At 44.8% G+C, this 19,470-nt stretch overlaps 1 long non-coding RNA gene across 2 annotated transcripts; it reads right to left on the reverse strand.

Moving 5' to 3' along the window:
* Window positions 1-528: 528 nt before the first annotated feature.
* Window positions 529-17,218, reverse strand: LOC141086242 (uncharacterized). 2 transcript variants are annotated; one of them, XR_012231554.1, is made up of 4 exons: window positions 17,204-17,218; window positions 16,599-16,873; window positions 2,544-2,647; window positions 529-564 (listed from the first exon to the last, which is right to left on the reverse strand). It is a non-coding gene; the product is annotated as an uncharacterized lncRNA (long non-coding RNA). The 2 variants fall into 2 exon arrangements; XR_012231553.1 differs by lacking the exon at window positions 17,204-17,218 and adding an exon at window positions 17,100-17,114.
* Between the last annotated feature and the right edge of the window lie 2,252 nt (window positions 17,219-19,470).

Here is a 19,470-nt window from a genome sequence, read left to right on the forward strand (position 1 = left end):
GCCGCTCCCATTCTAACATCTCCCTGGTCTCTGCTTACGACAGTCACTCCTGATTGATAGATCAGACCAGGAATCATGTCTGTGCAACATTCAGAGAGCGGAAGGGCTGAAGCTGGCCGGGATCAGGAGCTGACTGCTTTACTCCAGCGAGCTCGCCCGTTCAGTTTGCAGGCAGTGCAGCTCGTAGCCAGCCTCAAGGCAGTGCTTACAAGCTCACTAGGAAATAGCTTGGGAGCACTGTGCATTGATGGTTTAGCATCACTTGAAAATGAGTAACAAAAGCACGAGTAGAAGAAGAAATGCAGATTAAAATGCCAAACTTGCTTCATTTCTCACTGGCTTTTGGTCTGTTTTTATCTTTTATCATGAAAACACCGCTTTCATTTTGATAGATTCTTGGCAGTGGTAAACCACACTAAACGAAAGCTTTCAAACAGCAATCCCAATAATGACAGAATAATCAGCATCAGTTATTACTTACAATATTATGACATGATGTTTGGTTTATTGCAAGCCATTTCTCTTCTTATACTCTGCAACATCGTCATTGTGTTGTTTGAAAAGCTGTAAAATATAAATACGGCAATATAAACGTACTGGAAAATGTCAGCTACAAAAAGAAACAGCATCATTAGATGGGGGGGTTGTTTTGGTTTCCCCCTCCAGAATTTGTAATTAATATTAAAAAGAATGTATCACAACAAAATGACCTATTGTTAAAATAAGGTTTTCATGTTGTTGTTTTTTTTATATGAATAGTGATATGTAAAATTAAAAAAAAAAAAAAAAAAAAAAAAAGCATTGGCTAATCATTGAAAGAGGCTGTCCACTACTTTTTCATTGATGCCCTATCTTTGGGATAGGTAATTAATGTCTGATTGGTCAGGGTCTGACACCCGGCACTCTAGCTGGGCAGCTGTTCTAGGACATCAATGAAAAAGTAGGGGATTACCAATTAAAAACGTTTGTGAAAGAGGTTGTTATTTTCTGATGATATGTTCCCTGTAAGAAATAAATGGACCATATAATGTACTGAAAAAAAATTAAACAATTTTTACAGCGCTCTGTGCAATAAGGGCTTAGCAACAGGAATTTTAGGCAAGTACGACTAATGTGATGCCAAACTCATAGTTCATATATATAGTTCTATAAGTGTAACGACCTATGAATTATGTATCACAGTAATCATACTGAGGGCTTATTCAAACGACTGTATTTTCGGTTCAAGTGTTGTGTGTGAAAAGAACAGGAGTGGTGAAGGAGGGTCGCCAGAGAGGAAGGGTGGCCAAGATGGGTCGCAAGAGAGGAAGGGAGGCCAAGGTGGGTCGCCAGAGAGGGAGGGCGGCCAAGAAGTGCGGCCAAAGTGGGTCGCCAGAGAAGAAAGGCGGCCAAAGTGGGTCGCCAGAGAGGAAGGACGGCAAAGGAGGGTCGCCAGAGAGGAAGGGTGGCAAACGAGAGTCACCAGAGAGGATAGGTGGCAAAGGAGGGTCACCAGAGAGGAGGGGGCAAAAAGAGATAGAGCAAAGGAGGGGCACAGAAAGTGGGATAGACAGGTGCCACTTGGGGCGAGTTCTTGAGCCCGCTCCATGCAAGCAGTATGCACATTCCTCTCCATGCAAGCAGTGCACATATCTGTAGCATATCGAAGGCAGATGCCACAAGAGCATTTTCTCTCTTTCAAAATCCAATAGATATGGTCCGAAAAATCCGGTACTAAGACGCACTTTTTTCCCCCAAAATTTTGGGGGAAAGTGGGGGGTGCGTCTTATGGTCGCAATATACTCACTTCCTATCATATCTGGAGGCTGGTGCGGGTGATGCGGTGGTGGCAGCAGGCTGTGCTAAGATGCAGGGGTAGCGGCTCTGTGCTCCATGGGGGGCTCCGCCGGCATTTCCTCAAAGCCCGGAGGTCCCCGCACATCCGTTGCTGGCTGCTGCCATGTTGCGGTGGCCTCCGGGAACATGGACGCCGGGAAGATGGCCACCGGTCCGGGGACGGCACATGCGCAGGTTCAGATCTCGTCCTGAGATCTCGGGTGACGAGATCTCGCTGCCGAGATTTGAATCTTGTCTCCCGAGATCTCGGGACGAGATCTGAACCTGCGCATGCGCCGTCCCCGGACCGGTGGCCATCTTCCCGGAGGCCACCGCAACATGGCAGCAGCCAGCAATGGATGTGCGGGGACCACCGGGCTTCGAGGAAATGCCGGCGGAGCCGCCGCCCCTGCACCGGAGCACAGCCCGCCGCCACCCTCACCCCACAGAGCCCACCTGCCCCAGCCCAGCCCACCTGCCCCAGCATAGCCCACCTGCCCCAGCACAGAGCCGCCGCCATCGCACCAGCCTGGAGCACTGAATGACCCCTGTGACCACTCCTCCACCTGTGCTGGATCCCTTCCCAGGTAAGCTGAATTCGGACTGTAAGACGGACCCCCATTTGACACATTTTTCCCCTATTTTCATTCTGAAAATTGGGGTGCGTCTTATGGTCCGATGCGTCTTATAGTCCGAAAAATACGGTACTTGCTAAGCAAAATACTCACCAGACCCCAGAGAGCTGCAGACGTCCCAAAGGCCAAGGTGACTGCAAGCCAGTCTGGCTGTGAAGGATCAGGACGCCTTGCCGTAAACATCGACCTGGAAAGAACTGAAATGACATAGGCAGTTACATTATCACATACTGTAGATGTATGTGGGAATTACCAATCCAACATTTTTTTCAGATCAGGGAACCCTCATGTGGCAAAAAAATAAAATTAAAAATGAAGATTCTACTCAAACGTTCAGCCAAGTGATATCACTGACGTTTTCCCGAGGGAGGCTGCAATGTAAGGTACTGTATAGACATACAATCACATAAATGTTACTATTTAAACATACATGTATTTTTTTTTTAACTCTGCTTCTTCTAGTGATTGAAAAATAAAGTACGTGACACATACAAATCAGATCTCATGCTTTGCACCCCGAAACACGTCTGAAAACAGATTCTAGTTTGGCTTTTATCCTAAGTCATATGGCAAGGCTTGTTAAAGGGTCAATAATGACTTAGGATTGCTAAATCCAATAGGTGGTGATAGAGTTCTAGTCCTCTTCCAATCTGAAGAGGCAATTTGCAAGCTCTTGGATGAGCAGGCCCCTCTCTCCTCCTGGATTTCCCCCAGAACATTGCAACGGACCTCCGGGAGAACACTAACTGTCCGGTACGAACCCCAAACTTTTAAGTTCTGATTCGCTCATCTCTACTTGTTAGCTCTGCGCTCCTTGTCTAGAAGGATAGCCACCTCTGAGACTGCAGCAGAGGCCAGTAACCTAGGCAACAAGCAGTATACAATCAAATTTAACCCCTTAGTGACCAGGCCAAAATTTTCAAATCTGACCCAGTAACACATTAGATTTTATGATAATGGTAAATTTAGGTTGATATATTTTGCATTTATTTAAAAAAAATATAAGAAATTTGACAAAAATGTCTAATTTCTAAAAATAAAAAATGTTTAAAACTTTGAATGATTATCTTTTTAAGCCAGACAAAATACCATTTCCCTCATGACAGCTTTACTTCAGCATCATCTGTAAAGTGTTCTTTTATTTTGTTAGGAGGTTGGAAGCTTTACAAATGTATTTTTTTTTTTTTTTTTTTTTCAGGGAAATTTACAAAACTACAAAACTGATTTTTTCAGGACTGATTCTGTTTTGAAGTGACCTTGAGGGTCCTATAAAAGTGAGATCATTTAAAAAACAGTGCAACTCAACATATTCAAAACTGCTGTCAGGTAGTTTATTAACCCTTCAAGTGCTTTTCAGGAATTATTGCAAAGTGACATGGCAGGAAAGAAAAATGGTTATTTTTACCACCTGAATGTCGTAAACAGCCGCAGACTCTAAAGCAGTTAATGGGCCTTGAAATATCATGGCAACCATGTGGACCACACATTCATGATCTCAGGGTGCCGATGGGGTTAAATAGGAAGTCCCCACACTCTGTGAACCATCTAGATGCTGTAGTCATTATTGAAAACAGTATCTAAGTGGTTAAGCGGCCATGGTCGGCGCTAACACTGATCAGAAGAATGCAGCAGCATGTCAGCTATAGTGTACAGGTGCGGAATTTTCATCCATAAGGGGATGCTATTCACTTACATCTCAGGTCAAGTCACATTGATGGTCACCAAGGTGTTAAAATCCCACCATTCTTGAAAAGAGAATATTGCATCCCTTTAAAGTGAGAATAACCCTTTAAGGCAGACCTAGGCAAAGTGCGGACCGCGGGCCACAGCAAGCCCTCTGCCTGTTCAAGTCTGGCCCACAGACCAAACTAGCCGAACGGCTGAAACAGTGGCCCACGGGGAGCACAGTGCCCTCCACAGCCCTGTTTTTTTTCCCAAGTGTATGTACATAGAAGGCTATGTGGGGGCTCATGCTGTATATACAGTACAGACCAAAAGTTTGGACACACCTCATTCAAAGAGTTTTCTTTATTTTCATGACTATGAAAATTGTAGATTCACGCTGAAGGCATCAAAACTATGAATTAACACATGTGGAATTATATAATTAACAAAAAGTGTGAAACAACTGAAAATACTGTATGTCTTATATTCTAGGTTCTTCAAAGTAGCCACCTTTTGCTTTGATTACTGCTTTGCACACTCTTGGCATTCTCTTGATGAGCTTCAAGAGGTAGTCAGCGGAAATGGTTTTCACTTCACAGGTGTGCCCTGTCAGGTTTAATAAGTGGGATTTCTTGCCTTATAAATGGGGTTGGGACCATCAGTTGTGTTCTGCATAAGTCTGGTGGATACACAGCTGATAGTCCCACTGAATAGACTGTTAGCTGCTTTTTTCTTGCCATAATACAAATTCTAAGTAAAAAAGTAATGATGGCCACTCGTTTTTCAAGAAGTGAAGGTCCATCAGTCCGAAAAATTGGGAAAACTTTGAAAGTGTCCCCAAGTGCAGTGGCAAAAACCATCAAGCGCTACAAAGAAACTGGCTCACATGAGGACCGCCCCAGGAAAGGAAGACCAAGAGTCACCTCTGCTGCAGAGTATAAGTTCATCTGAGTCACCAGCCTCAGAAATCGCAGGTTAACAGCAGCTCAGATTAGAGACCAGGTCAATGCCACACAGAGTTCTAGCAGCAGACACATCTCTACAACAACTGTTAAGAGGAGACTTTGTGCAGCAGGCCTTCATGGTAAAATAGCTGCTAGGAAACCACTGCTAAGGACAGGCAACAAGGAATGGACATTAGACCAGTGGAAATCTGTGCTTTGGTCTGATGAGTCCAAATTTGAGATCTTTGGTTCCAACCACCGTATCTTTGTGCGACACAGAAATGGTGAACGGATGGGACTCTTCCTGCCTGGTTCCCACCATGAAGCATGGAGGAGAAGGTGTGATGGTGTGGGGGTGCTTTGCTGCTGACACGGTTAGGCATTTATTCAAAATTGAAGGCATACTGAACCAGCATGGCTACCACAGCACCTTGCAGAGGCATGCTATTCCATCCGGTTTGCGTTTAGTTGGACCATCATTTATTTTTCAACAGGACCATGAACCCAAACACACCTCCAGGCTGTGTGAGGGCTATTTGACCAAGTAGGAGAGTGATGGGGTGCTACGCCAGATGACCTGGCCTCCATTGTCACCAGACCTGAACCCAATAGAGATGGCTTTGGGTGAGCTGGACCGCAGAGTGAAGGCAAAAGGGCCAACAAGTGCTAAGCATCTCTGGGAATTCCTTCAAGACCATGGGAAAACCATTTCCGGTGACTACCTATTGAAGCTCATCAAGAGAATGCCAAGAGTGTGCAAAGCAGTAATCAAAGCAAAAGGTGGCTACTTTGAAGAACCTAGAATATAATACATATTTTCATATTTTCAGTTGTTTCACACTTTAATTATATAATTCCACATGTGTTAATTCATAGTTTTGATGCCTTCAGAGTGAATCTACAGTTTTCATAGTCATGAAAATAAAGAAAACTCTTTGAATTAGAAGGTGTGTCCAAACTTTTGGTCTGTACTGTATGGAGCTGTACGATGTAAAAATTACACAAAGTAATTTTCTGGTTTTTATGTTTAGATTCTGTCTCTCACAGTAGAAGTGTACTCACAATAAAAATTACAGACCTCTCCTTTCTTTGTAGGTGGGAAAACTTGCAAAATTGGCAGGGTATCAAATACTTATTTTCCCTATTGTATGTTTATTTACCATACGATTCCATACATGTGATCCTTTATATTTAGTGCTAATTTTTATGATAGTTATAAGCAGGCAGCACTCAATTGGTAATAATACAGGGGCTCGCCAAACGGGACATATTGTTCGATCTCAATTCCAGCCAATTTTAGTTTGAAAAAGTCAACTGGCGCCCCTTCCCTTCCGAGCCCTGCAATGCACCCAAACAGTGGTCCCCCCCACACACATACATATGGGGTATCAGCGTACTCAGGACAAATTTGCCAACAACTTTTTGGGTCCAATTTCTCCTGTTACCCTTGGGAAAATAAAAAAAAAATAGTTGGTAAAAAATCATTTGTGTGACTAAAAAGTTAAATGTTCATTTTTTCCTTCCACGTTTCTTTTGCCCCTGTGAAACACCTGAAGGGTTAATAAACTTCTTGAATGTGGTCTTGATCAGCTTGAGGGGTGCAGTTTTTAGAATGGTGTCGCTTTTGGGTATTTTCTGCCATATAGACCCCTCAAAGTGACTTCAAATGTGAGGTGGTCCCTAAAAAAAAAATAGTTTTGTAAATTTTGTTGTAAAAATGAGAAATTGCTGGGCAACTTTTAACCCTTATAACTTCCTAACAAAAAAAAAATTTGTTTCCAAAATTTTGCTCATGTAAAGTAAACATATGGAAAATGTTATTAAGTATTTTGTGTGACATACAGTATCTCTCTAATTTAAGGGCATAAAAATTAAAAGTTTGAAAATTGCAAAATTATCCACATTTTTGCCAAATTTCCATTTTTTTACACAAATAAACGCAAGTCATATTGAAGAAATTTTACTACTATCGTGAAGTACAATATGTCACGAGAAAACGTTCTCAGAATCGCCAAGATCCGTTGAAGCGTTCCAGAGTTATTACTTCATAAAGGGACAGTGGTCAGAAATTGGCCCGGTCATTAACGTGCAAGCCACCCTCGGGGGTAAAGGGGTTAAGAAGTACCTTTGGAATACACACACAATTGTTTACAACACATACGTGAAAAACTGTACCGGTGTGATCAGCGCATCCATCCGTGTGTCCGTTTTTACCATCAGTGTCATCGGTATTTTTCACGAATGGATAAAGAAACACATTACAGATTTTCTCCAATACTTTGCATTGTTACACACGTACAGCACACGGATAGTCCACTGATGGGATCCATGCGCTGTGTGTGACAGACCGAGAGACTTGTATTGGCCCTGGTCATCCATGCAGCTGGAAAATAAATGGACCTGTCTCAGTGTGTTCTGCATGGACACAGTCCTCGCAATAACACGGACATGTGCACAGCTCCATTATAATGGACATAATTCGTGGATATAAATGGTTATAATGGATATGTGTGGTATCCGGAAAAAAAAAAAATCAGACACTACACTGTGGCGTTGTAGGATATCTGATTTTTTTTTTGACGCACAGATAGAGTTGAGTCCGATTTACAGGAGAAACTAGTGCACACAGATTTTTTTTTTTTTTTTTTTTGTCCACACACAGAAATTTGGTCAGTGGGAATATACATACAGCTCTGGCAACAATTAATAGACCACTGCAAAATTTTCAGTTTCTGATTTTTCTCTTTATAGGTATATTTTTGAGTAAAATGTAAATTGCTCTTTTATTCTATAAACTACTGACATGTCTTCGAATTTCCAAACAATAAATTTTGTATTTATTTTCAGAAAATGAGAAATGGTCAAAATTGCAAAAATATACAGTGCTTGCAGACCTCAAATAATGCTAAGAAAACAAGTTCATAATCATTTAGAAACAACAATACTAATGTTTTAACTCAGGAAGAATTCAGAAATCGATATTTTGTGGAATAACCATGATTTTTAATCACAGCTTTCATGCATCTTGGCATGCTTTCCACCAGTCTTTCACACTGCTTTTGGGTGACCTTATGCCACTCCTGGTACAAAAATTTAAGCAGTTCTTCTTTGATGGTTTGTGACTATCCATCTTCCTCTTGATTATATTCCAGATATTATCAATGGGGTTCATGTCTGGAGATTGGGTTGGCCATGACAGGGATTTGATGTGATGCTCCTTCATCCACACATTGACCTAGCTGTGTGGAATGGCGCATTGTCCTGCTGGAAAAAACAGTCCTCAGAGTTGGGGAACATTGCCTGAGCAGAAGGAATCAACTGTTTTTCCAGGATAACCTTGTATGCGGTTTGATTCATACGTCTGTCGCAAAGATTAACCTGCCCAATTCCAGCCTTGCTGAAGCCATCCCCAGATCATCAACGATCCTCCACCAAATTTCACAGTGGGTGCAAGACACTGGCTTGTACGACTCTCCAGGTCTCCGTCTAACCATTAGACGACCAGGTGTTGGGCAAAGCTAGAAATTAGACTCATCAGAGAACACCTTACTCCAGTCCTCTATGGTCCAATCCTTATGGTATTTGGCAAACTTCAGCCTGACTCTCCTTTGCATCTCATTGATGAAAGACTTTTTCTAGCTTTACATGACTTGGGTCCTGCCTATAGGAACCTGTTATGAACTGTTCTTGCTGTGCACTTCAGCCCAACTGCCATTTGCCATTCCTTTTGTAGGTCACTTGATGTCATCCTGCGGTTGCTGAGTGACATTCAAATAAGATGACGGTCATCCCGGGCAGTGGAGAGTCGTTTTCACCCTCTGCCGGTCTGTAGCTTTGTTGTCCCCAATGTCTGCTGCTTGACCTTCTTTCAATGCACTGCCGGATTAGAAATTTTAAGGATGGAGGCAACATGATGTTCACTGTATCCCTCTGCTAGTAAAGCCAGAATTGAGCCCTTCTTTTCCTCACTGAAGACTTTTCAACTCCTTTGGCATGGCTAAAAGTTATTTTTTCATTCCTACTACTGTTTGGGATATTACTAGCACTTGTTTTGCCATCCAGCTTGTCCTATTGCAAGAGGATTGTGAACACCACAGCAGGGTTTTTTTTTATACTTTCCTTCGTTACATAAGATTTGGTTCAGGTGATCACCTAATCAGAAGCACATTAAGTAGAATGAGGTGTACTCTGATTGGAATTCAACTGACCCTGGAATGGAATGGCTGTCAGACATGTAGAGAAGCTGATTTTTATACAACTGTGCAGTCGTCTCTTAATTTTTACCAGAGCTGTATATAGTGTACATACATTCATCCCACAGAATCCTATAATAAGCTGCGGACATGTATCTACTAATCTAGCAAAGGAAACACAAAAGCCAGATTCATCACTTACAATTTACTGAAGTCCCTTTTTTTGTCTTGTTCGCTGACATTTTTTTTTTTCACAAAATTCTTCTAAATGGCGCACATGGTTCATGAATTCAGCCCAAAGACAAACATGCCCTTTATTTTATTAACCAGTGTTTCAGTAATTTCAGCACAAATAATATGCACCATACAGAAAATCTCCTGCAGAACCCTCCTCCGGCAGGGGCTGGAGCGAGATACCACAGCTGGGAACAGTCACACTTCATGAATGTGTCTAAAACATCTGGATGAGCAAAGATGGAGGAAAAAATAAAAACAGACAAAAAAAAGGTAAAAAGTGGTGAAAACTATATAGAGAATAAGGAGCAAATACCAAGGACGCAAAAAAGCAAATGACATCAAAAAAGTAGAGAAACAGCAATGATGAATGGAGGTAATAGGGTGAAGAAGCTATAGGGTGACCTGCTGCCTCCGAATACAATGTGTACACCCCCCATCACTCACACCAGACCGCTTACACCCTGCAGTATGTGACAGTGTCACTCACCATCCACTATATGGCAGCATACAATGTATGCCCTCCCATCGTTCACACCCTGCAGTATATGTCCATTAATACATGTGACGGTGTCACTCACTGTGCACTACATAGCAGCATACAATGTATTCCCTCCGATCACTCACACCCTGCAGTATATGTCCATTATTACATGTGACACTCACTGTGCACTATATGGCAGCATACAATGTATGCCCTCCATCACTCACACCCTGCAGTATATGTCCATTATTACATGTGGCACTCACTGTGCACTATATGGCAGCATACAATGTATGCCCTCCCATGGTTCACACCTTGCAGTATATGTCCATTATTACATGTGACGGTGTCACTCACTGTGCACTATATGGCAGCATGCAATGTATGCCCTCCGATCACTCACACCCTGCAGTATATGGCCATTATTACATGTGGCACTCACTGTGCACTATATGGCAGCATACAATGTATGCCCTCCCATCGTTCACACCCTGCAGTATATGTCCATTATTACATGTGGCACTCACTGTGCACTATATGGCAGCATACAATGTATGTCCTCCATCACTCACACCCTGCAGTATATGCCCATTATTACATGTGACTGTGGTATTCACTGTGCACTACATGGCAGCATACAATGTATGACCTCCCATCACTCACACCATGCAGTATGTGCCATTATTACATGTGACGGTGTCACTCACTGTGCACTACATGGCAGCATACAATGTATGCCCTCCATCACTCACACCCTGCAGTATATGTCCATTATTACATTTGGCACTCACTGTGCACTATATGGCAGCATACAATGTATGCCCTCCGATCACTCACACCCTGCAGTATATGTCCATTATTACATATGGCACTCACTGTGCACTATATGGCAGCATACAATGTATGCCCTCCCATCACTCACACCCTACAGTATGTGCCATTATTTCATGTGACTGTGGTACTCACTGTGCACTATATGGCAGCATACAATGTATGCCCTCCATCACTCACACCCTACAGTATGTGCCATTATTACATGTGACTGTGATACTCACTGTGCACTATATGGCAGCATACAATGTATGCCCTCCATCACTCACACCCTGCAGTATATGTCCATTATTACATGTGACTGTGGTACTCACTGTGCACTACATGGCAGCATACAATGTATGCCCTCCATCACTCACACCCTGCAGTATGTGCCCATTATTACATGTGACTGTGGTACTCACTGTGCACTATATGGCAGCATACAATGTATGACCTCCCATCACTCACACCCTGCAGTATGTGCCATTATTACATGTGACTGTGGTACTCACTGTGCACTACATGGCAGCATACAATGTATGCCCTCCCATCACTCACACCCTGCAGTATATGTCCATTATTACATGTGGCACTCACTGTGCACTATATGGCAGCATACAATGTATGACCTCCCATCACTCACACCCTGCAGTATATGCCCATTATTACATGTGACGGTGTCACTCACTGTGCACTACATGGCAGCATACAATGTATGCCCTCCATCACTCACACCCTGCAGTATGTTCCATTATTACATGTGACGGTGTCACTCACTGTGCACTATATGGCAGCATACAATGTATGCCCTCCATCACTCACACCCTGCAGTATATGCCCATTATTACATGTGACTGTGGTACTCACTGTGCACTACATGGCAGCATACAATGTATGCCCTCCATCACTCACACCCTGCAGTATGTGCCATTATTACATGTGACGGTGTCACTCACTGTGAACTATATGGCAGCATACAATGTATGCCCTCCATCACTCACACCCTGCAGTATATGCCCATTATTACATGTGACGGTGTCACTCACTGTGCACTACATGGCAGCATACAATGTATGCCCTCCATCACTCACACCCTGCAGTATGTTCCATTATTACATGTGACGGTGTCACTCACTGTGCACTATATGGCAGCATACAATGTATGCCCTCCATCACTCACACCCTGCAGTATATGCCCATTATTACATGTGACTGTGGTACTCACTGTGCACTACATGGCAGCATACAATGTATGCCCTCCATCACTCACACCCTGCAGTATGTGCCATTATTACATGTGACGGTGTCACTCACTGTGAACTATATGGCAGCATACAATGTATGCCCTCCATCACTCACACCCTGCAGTATATGCCCATTATTACATGTGACGGTGTCACTCACTGTGCACTACATGGCAGCATACAATGTATGCCCTCCTTCACTCACACACTGCAGTATGTTCCATTATTACATGTGACGGTGTCACTCACTGTGCACTATATGGCAGCATACAATGTATGCCCTCCATCACTCACACCCTGCAGTATATGCCCATTATTACATGTGACTGTGGTACTCACTGTGCACTACATGGCAGCATACAATGTATGCCCTCCATCACTCACACCCTGCAGTATGTGCCATTATTACATGTGACGGTGTCACTCACTGTGCACTATATGGCAGCATGCAATGTATGCCCTCCGATCACTCACACCCTGCAGTATATGGCCATTATTACATGTGGCACTCACTGTGCACTATATGGCAGCATACAATGTATGCCCTCCCATCGTTCACACCCTGCAGTATATGTCCATTATTACATGTGGCACTCACTGTGCACTATATGGCAGCATACAATGTATGTCCTCCATCACTCACACCCTGCAGTATATGCCCATTATTACATGTGACGGTGTCACTCACTGTGCACTACATGGCAGCATACAATGTATGCCCTCCATCACTCACACCCTGCAGTATATGTCCAATATTACATGTGACGGTGTCACTCACTGTGCACTATATGGCAGCATACAATGTATGCCCTCCGATCACTCACACCCTGCAGTATATGTCCATTATTACATATGGCACTCACTGTGCACTATATGGCAGCATACAATGTATGCCCTCCCATCGTTCACACCCTGCAGTATATGTCCATTATTACATGTGATGGTGTCACTCACTGTGCACTACATGGCAGCATACAATGTATGCCCTCCCATCACTCACACCCTACAGTATGTGCCATTATTACATGTGACTGTGGTACTCACTGTGCACTATATGGCAGCATACAATGTATGCCCTCCATCACTCACACCCTACAGTATGTGCCATTATTACATATGACTGTGATACTCACTGTGCACTATATGGCAGCATACAATGTATGCCCTCCATCACTCACACCCTGCAGTATATGTCCATTATTACATGTGGCACTCACTGTGCACTATATGGCAGCATACAATGTATGACCTCCCATCACTCACACCCTGCAGTATATGCCCATTATTACATGTGACGGTGTCACTCACTGTGCACTACATGGCAGCATACAATGTATGCCCTCCATCACTCACACCCTGCAGTATGTTCCATTATTACATGTGACGGTGTCACTCACTGTGCACTATATGGCAGCATACAATGTATGCCCTCCATCACTCACACCCTGCAGTATATGCCCATTATTACATGTGACTGTGGTACTCACTGTGCACTACATGGCAGCATACAATGTATGCCCTCCATCACTCACACCCTGCAGTATATGTCCATTATTACATTTGGCACTCACTGTGCACTATATGGCAGCATACAATGTATGCCCTCCCATGGTTCACACCATGCAGTATATGTCCAATATTACATGTGACGGTGTCACTCACTGTGCACTATATGGCAGCATACAATGTATGCCCTCCCATCACTCACACCCTACAGTATGTGCCATTATTACATGTGACTGTGGTACTCACTGTGCACTATATGGCAGCATACAATGTATGCCCTCCATCACTCACACCCTACAGTATGTGCCATTATTACATATGACTGATACTCACTGTGCACTATATGGCAGCATACAATGTATGCCCTCCATCACTCACACCCTGCAGTATATGTCCATTATTACATGTGGCACTCACTGTGCACTATATGGCAGCATACAATGTATGACCTCCCATCACTCACACCCTGCAGTATATGCCCATTATTACATGTGACGGTGTCACTCACTGTGCACTACATGGCAGCATACAATGTATGCCCTCCATCACTCACACCCTGCAGTATGTTCCATTATTACATGTGACGGTGTCACTCACTGTGCACTATATGGCAGCATACAATGTATGCCCTCCATCACTCACACCCTGCAGTATATGCCCATTATTACATGTGACTGTGGTACTCACTGTGCACTACATGGCAGCATACAATGTATGCCCTCCATCACTCACACCCTGCAGTATATGTCCATTATTACATTTGGCACTCACTGTGCACTATATGGCAGCATACAATGTATGCCCTCCCATGGTTCACACCATGCAGTATATGTCCAATATTACATGTGACGGTGTCACTCACTGTGCACTATATGGCAGCATACAATGTATGCCCTCCGATCACTCACACCCTGCAGTATATGTCCATTATTACATATGGCACTCACTGTGCACTATATGGCAGCATACAATGTATGCCCTCCATCACTCACACCCTGCAGTATGTGCCATTATTACATGTGACGGTGTCATTCACTGTGCACTATATGGCAGCATACAATGTATGCCCTCCCATGGTTCACACCATGCAGTATATGTCCAATATTACATGTGACGGTGTCACTCACTGTGCACTATATGGCAGCATACAATGTATGCCCTCCATCACTCACACCCTGCAGTATATGCCCATTATTACATGTGACTGTGGTACTCACTGTGCACTACATGGCAGCATACAATGTATGCCCTCCATCACTCACACCCTGCAGTATGTGCCATTATTACATGTGACGGTGTCATTCACTGTGCACTATATGGCAGCATACAATGTATGCCCTCCATCACTCACACCCTGCAGTATATGCCCATTATTACATGTGACGGTGTCACTCACTGTGCACTACATGGCAGCATACAATGTATGCCCTCCATCACTCACACCCTGCAGTATGTTCCATTATTACATGTGACGGTGTCACTCACTGTGCACTATATGGCAGCATACAATGTATGCCCTCCATCACTCACACCCTGCAGTATATGCCCATTATTACATGTGACTGTGGTACTCACTGTGCACTACATGGCAGCATACAATGTATGCCCTCCATCACTCACACCCTGCAGTATGTGCCATTATTACATGTGACTGTGGTACTCACTGTGCACTACATGGCAGCATACAATGTATGCCCTCCATCACTCACACCCTGCAGTATGTGCCATTATTACATGTGACTGTGGTACTCACTGTGCACTACATGGCAGCATACAATGTATGCCCTCCATCACTCACACCCTGCAGTATATGTCCATTATTACATGTGACGGTGTCACTCACTGTGCACTATATGGCAGCATACAATGTATGCCCTCCATCACTCACACCCTGCAGTATATGCCCATTATTACATGTGACGGTGTCGCTCACTGTGCACTATATGGCAGCATACAATGTATGCCCTCCATCACTCACACCCTGCTGTATGTGGCATTATTACATGTGACTGTGGTACTCACTGTGCACTACATGGCAGCATACAATGTATGCCCTCCATCACTCACACCCTGCAGTATATGTCCATTATTACATGTGACGGTGTCACTCACTGTGCACTATATGGCAGCATACAATGTATGCCCTCCATCACTCACACCCTGCAGTATATGCCCATTATTACATGTGACGGTGTCGCTCACTGTGCACTATATGGCAGCATACAATGTATGCCCTCCATCACTCACACCCTGCAGTATGTGCCATTATTACATGTGACTGTGGTACTCACTGTGCACTACATGGCAGCATACAATGTATGCTCTCCATCACTCACACCCTGCAGTATATGTCCATTATTACATGTGACGGTGTCACTCACTGTGCACTATATGGCAGCATACAATGTATGCTCTCCATCACTCACACCCTGCAGTATGTGCCATTATTACATGTGACACTCACTGTGCACTATATGGCAGCATACAATGTATGCCCTCCATCACTCACACCCTGCAGTATGTGCCATTATTACATGTGACACTCACTGTGCACTATATGGCAGCATACAATGTATGCTCTCCATCACTCACACCCTGCAGTATGTGCCATTATTACATGTGACACTCACTGTGCACTATATGGCAGCATACAATGTATGCTCTCCATCACTCACACCCTGCAGTATGTGCCATTATTACATGTGACTGTGGTACTCACTGTGCACTATATGGCAGCATACAATGTATGCTCTCCATCACTCACACCCTGCAGTATGTGCCATTATTACATGTGACACTCACTGTGCACTATATGGCAGCATACAATGGCTATGACACAAAGGTATCCCCTCCCCAGTGTACAAGCACGAGGGGCATATGCAGTCATCAGGGCCACTTACTGTAGTTACACATGAATCTGCTGAGGTCTGCTGTGTGACCCCCTTCAGCAGGACATGACAAGGGCAAATGTCTCTGTACACTCACAGCCACTGTGCATTAGGCGACAGCAGCCAGTAGCCCCAACTGATCAGCCCCCGCTGCACACATCTGCTGCCCACACTTACTTCTTGTAGCACGGCTCCGCAACATTCCGGTTACCGGGGACACCAACATGGCGAAGAGAGCAGTGCGCGATCCACTCACTCGGAAATCTCTCCTCAACTGCGCACTGCGCAGACCTAAGTAACAGAGCGCCGATCTACCCGAGAGCCTGATCAGCCTGGCTGGAGCTGGGAGTCTGCAGCACGTGGGAAATCTACTGCGTTTCTCTTTCCCACTTTTTGCAAACATGGCATGGACTGTGAGTGCTGATCTGTCCATGCATTTACCATAGTCTTACCTATAGGGAAAAAGATTTACAAAATCCATACAAGGATTTCAATTTTAACCAGAGGCGTAGCTAGGGGTTCAGCTCAGGGAGGGCAAAACATCTGAGTGGGCCCCTAACAGGAGGACATATCATTGCTGCAACCTGCGCAACAGCTCATGGGCGCAAGTGGTAAGGGGGCCCATATGTACCACCAAAGAAGGTGCTTTTGGGCTGCAAAGTGCCCATATGTTCTTACACATGGGCCCTTTCTGTCTGTCTCCTTGTGGCCTTTAACCAGGTAATCATGATTATAGCTATGGTGGTATAGGGGAACCTCAGTAGATGACCACACTGCCATACCTCCCAACTTCTGAAGGAGGGACAAAGGAAGTTTTAGGCCACGCCCCTTACCACACCCATTTCACAACTAGTCACACTTAGGTCCACGCCCAACCGCACCCATTTAGCGCTGCTGATCACACTGACTGGTACTGAGGGCACAGTGGCTGGCATTATGGGCACAGTGGCTAGTACTGTGGGCACACTGACAGGTACTGAGGAAAAGAAAGAAAGAAAACAGAAAAGAGAGCGAGAGAATGAAAGAACAGGGAGAGATGAACGGACAGGAAGAAAGAACAAAGAAAGAACAGAGAGAAAGAAAAAGGAATGAAAGAACAGCAAAAGAAAGAACAGAGAAAGAAAGAGGGGAAAGAACAGAGAAAGAAAGAGAAAGAACACAGAGAGAAAAAAGAGGGGAAAGAAAGAACAGAGAGAACAGATAAAAAGAAAACAGAAAAAGAGAAAGGAAGAACAGAGAGAGAAAGAAAGGGGAAAGAAAGAACAGAGAGAAAGAAAGAGGGGACAGAAAAAAGAACAGAGCGAGAGCGGAAAAAAGAAAGAGGGGAAAGAAAGAGCAGAGAGTCAGAAAGAAAGAAGTAAAGAGCAGAGAGAAAGAAAGAGTGGAAAGAAATAGAAAGAAAGAGGGGAAAGAAATAGAAAGAAAAAAAGGGGAAAGAAAGAACAGAGAAAGAACAGAGAGAAAGAAAGAGGGAAAAGAAAGAACAGAGAAAAGGAAAGAAAGAGAAAGAAAACAGAAAGAAAGAGGGGACAGAAAAAAAGAACAAAGAAAGGGGAAAGAAAGAACAGAGAGAGAAATAAAGGGGACAGAAAAAAGAACAGGGAGAGAGAAAGAAAGAGGGGAAAGAAAGAACAGAGAGAAAGAGAAAAAGAAAGAAAAAGAAAGAGGGGAAAGAAAGAACAGAGAGAGAAAAAGAAAGATTAGAGAGAGAAAGAAAAAGAGAGGGAAAGACAGAACAGAGAATGAGAAAGAAACAGAGAAAGAAATAAAGAAAGATTCTATAAAGATACTATAGCAGCCCAGCTCCCATTGAAATGCCCACCTGAGCTTCCCGCTGCAGGACATATCATGATCCGCTCACATGGCCGGCATCCCCAATTCCAAGGCAATCCTGCTGTCCGCGCTATCGGAGGAGGACACGGTGATGGATCTGAAGCAGTCCTGGTTCCGTCACAATCTCCTCATGAAATCACCTAATTTCCGGTCAGCTTCCAGCACATCACTTCCGGTGGACTGTCATGTGCGAGTTTTAAAGTGCTCCTCGGGTCTCCATCGTGCACTCCTGTGTCCATGGGAAAAGCCCGCTTTGTATGCCTCGTACACATATGGCTCCACTCCGTACACACACGGCTCCGCTGCGCATACCCCATACACACGCGGCTCCGCTCCGTACACCTCGAACACAGCTCTGCTCCGTACACCTCATAAACACGTGGCTCTGTACACCTCGTACGCGCTCGGCTCCACTCTGTGCACCTCATACACGCGTGGCTCCGCTCCGTACACGCGGCTCTGCTCCGTACGCCCCGTACACGTGGCTTTGCTCTGTACACCTCATACACACGTGGCTCAGTACACCTTGTACACATGTGGCTCCGCTCCATACACCTTGTACATACGTGGCTCCGCTCTGTACACCTCGTACACACGCGTCTCCGCTCTGTACACCTCATACACAAGTGGCTCCGCTCTGTACACCTCATACACACGTGGCTCTGCTCCGTACACCTCGTACATACGCGGCTCAGCTCCGTGCAACTCATACACACGTGGCTCCGTACACGCGCGGCTTCACTCTGTACACCTCATACACATGTGGCTCCGCTCTGTACACTTACACACATGGCTCCTCTCCGCACACCTCGTACACACGCGGCTCTCCATACACCTCGTACACCTCATACACGTGCGGCTCCGTTCCGTACACCTCGTACACGCGCGGCTCCGTACACCTCGTACACACGCGGCTCCGCCCCATAAACCTAGTACACACGCGGCTCCGCTCCGTACACCTCATACACGCACAGCTCCGCTCTGTACACCTCATACACACGTGGCTCCGCTCCGTACACCTCGTACACATGCGGCTCCGCTCCACACAACTCATACACACGTGGCTCCGTACACGCCCGGCTCCACTCTGTACACCTCATACACATGTGGCTCCGCTCTGTACGACTCATACACACACGGCTCCTCTCTGTACACCTCTTACACGCGCGGCTCCGCTCCATACACCTTGTACACGCGCGGCTCCTCTCTGTACACC

The sequence above is a fragment of the Dendrobates tinctorius genome, unplaced genomic scaffold (genome assembly GCF_039654945.1).
Source record: "Dendrobates tinctorius isolate UK_male_01 unplaced genomic scaffold, ASM3965494v1 ptg000030l, whole genome shotgun sequence".
Classification (NCBI taxonomy): Eukaryota; Metazoa; Chordata; class Amphibia; order Anura; family Dendrobatidae; genus Dendrobates; species Dendrobates tinctorius.